Source organism: Rutidosis leptorrhynchoides, chromosome 1 (assembly GCF_046630445.1).
Source record: "Rutidosis leptorrhynchoides isolate AG116_Rl617_1_P2 chromosome 1, CSIRO_AGI_Rlap_v1, whole genome shotgun sequence".
NCBI classification, from domain to species: Eukaryota; Viridiplantae; Streptophyta; class Magnoliopsida; order Asterales; family Asteraceae; genus Rutidosis; species Rutidosis leptorrhynchoides.
Genome location: NC_092333.1, coordinates 470,886,286 through 470,889,300, shown reverse-complemented (window position 1 = coordinate 470,889,300; position 3,015 = coordinate 470,886,286).

Genomic DNA, 3,015 nt, shown 5'->3' with positions numbered 1-3,015 from the left:
AGATCCATTTTTCTCTTTTCCAGTAGATTTATCCAAGGAACTTAAGGTAGTAATGATGTTCATAACATCATTCGATTCATACATATAAAGCTATCTTATTCGAAGGTTTAAACTTATAATCACTAGAACATAGTTTAGTTAATTCTAAACTTGTTCGCAAACAAAAGTTAATCCTTCTAACTTGACTTTTAAAATCAACTAAACACATGTTCTATATCTATATGATATGCTAACTTAATGATTTAAAACCTGGAAACACGAAAAACACCGTAAAACCGGATTTACGCCGTCGTAGTAACACCGCGGGCTGTTTTGGGTTAGTTAATTAAAAATTATGATAAACTTTGATTTAAAAGTTGTTATTTTGAGAAAATGATTTTTATTATGAACATGAAACTATATCCAAAAATTATGGTTAAACTCAAAGTGGAAGTATGTTTTCTAAAATGGTCATCTAGACGTCGTTCTTTCGACTGAAATGACTACCTTTACAAAAACGACTTGTAACTTATTTTTCCGACCATAAATCTATACTTTTTCTGTTTATATTCATAAAATAGAGTTCAATATGAAACCATAGCAATTTGATTCACTCAAAACGGATTTAAAATGAAGAAGTTATGGGTAAAACAAGATTGGATAATTTTTCTCATTTTAGCTACGTGAAAATTGGTAACAAATCTATTCCAACCATAACTTAATCAACTTGTATTGCATATTATGTAATCTTGAGATACCATAGACACGTATACAATGTTTTGACCTATCATGTCGACACATCTATATATATTTCGGAACAACCATAGACACTCTATATGTGAATGTTGGAGTTAGCTATACAGGGTTGAGGTTGATTCCAAAATATATATAGTTTGAGTTGTGATCAATACTGAGATACGTATACACTGGGTCGTGGATTGATTCAAGATAATATTTATCGATTTATTTCTGTACATCTAACTGTGGACAACTAGTTGTAGGTTACTAACGAGGACAGCTGACTTAATAAACTTAAAACATCAAAATATATTAAAAGTCTTGTAAATATATTTTGAACATACTTTGATATATATGTATATATTGTTATAGGTTCGTGAATCAACCAGTGGCCAAGTCTTACTTCCCGACGAAGTAAAAATCTGTGAAAGTGAGTTATAGTCCCACTTTTAAAATCTAATATTTTTGGGATGAGAATACATGCAGGTTTTATAAATGATTTACAAAATAGATACAAGTACGTGAAACTACATTCTATGGTTGAATTATCGAAATCGAATATGCCCCTTTTTATTAAGTCTGGTAATCTAAGAATTAAGGAACAGACACCCTAATTGACGCGAATCCTAAAGATAGATCTATTGGGCCCAACAAGCCCCATCCAAAGTACCGGATGCTTTAGTACTTCGAAATATATATCATATCCGAAGGATGTCCCGGAATGATGGGGATATTCTTATATATGCATCTTGTTAATGTCGGTTACCAGGTGTTCATCATATGAATGATTTTTATCTCTATGTATGGGATGTGTATTGAAATATGAAATCTTGTGGTCTATTGTTACGATTTGATATATATAGGTTAAACCTATAACTCACCAAAATTTTTGTTGACGTTTAAAGCATGTTTATTCTCAGGTGAATATTAAGAGCTTCCGCTGTTGCATACTAAAATAAGGACAAGATTTGGAGTCCATGTTTGTATGATATTGTGTAAAAACTGCATTCAAGAAACTGATTTCGATGTAACATATTTGTATTGTAAACCATTATGTAATGGTCATGTGTAAACAGGATATTTTAGATTATCATTATTTGATAATCTACGTAAAGCTTTTTAAACCTTTATTTATGAAATAAAGGTTATGGTTTGTTTTAAAAATGAATGCAGTCTTTGAAAAACGTCTCATATAGAGGTCAAAACCTCGCAAAGAAATCAATTAATATGGAACGTTTTTAATCAATAAGAACGGGACATTTCAGTTGGTATCCGAGCGTTGGTCTTAGAGAACCAGAATTTTGCATTAGTGTGTCTTATCGAGTTTGTTAGGATGCATTAGTGAGTTTGGACTTCGACCGTGTTTACTTGAAAAATGATTGCTTAACAAATTTTGTTGGAAACTATATATTTTTAACATGTGAATATTATGTGATATATTAATCTCTTAACACGTTTGATATTATGTGATAGATGTCTACCTCTAGAACAAGTCCCATTGACTCACCTAATAATAATGAAGAGTCAAATGTAAATTGGAATGATTCGTGAACTGATTCACAAGTTCCCGAAGAGGAACCGGAAGAAGAGTCGGAACCGGAAGAAGAATCGGAACCGGATAAAGAAATAGAACCGGTGGGGGAAATAATAAAACGGTTAAGTAAAAGAAAATCCTCAACCAACCGACCAAGGTTAATTATGGTCAATGGTGTTTCCGCCAAGGAACAAAATATTGGGAGGATTACCAATTCTCCGATGAATCGGATTCCGACGAGAATTCCGATGATGTTATAGAAATTACCCCAACTGAATTTAAAAAGGCAAAAGAAAATAATAAGGGAAAGGGCATAAAAATAGAGAAATCTAATTCCAACCCCGATGAACTTTATATGTATCGTCAACCCCCGAAGTCCTTAAGTTGTAACAATGACCCGGAAACCTCTAAACCACCAGGTTTTTCTAAACCAATGTGGAAAACGACGGCTCGTATTAGGGGAACATCATATATCCCTAGAAACTTGGCAAAATGAACCAAAACCGAAGAAGAAGAAACAAGCGAGTCGGAATAAGATAGTTGTATTCGTGTGGTGTAATATATGTAATATAGTGTGCTTATGCTTTATGATATATGTAAAAATTGCTTGTATTAATAAGTATTTTTTTATGAATCTAACTCTTGTCTATTTTACAGTATAAAAACATAAAATGGATAGACAACCCAATATTTTAAGAGACCTATCCGGAGACATGATTGATGAAATCTTGTCTAGAGTCGGTCAGAATTCTTCTGCACAACTA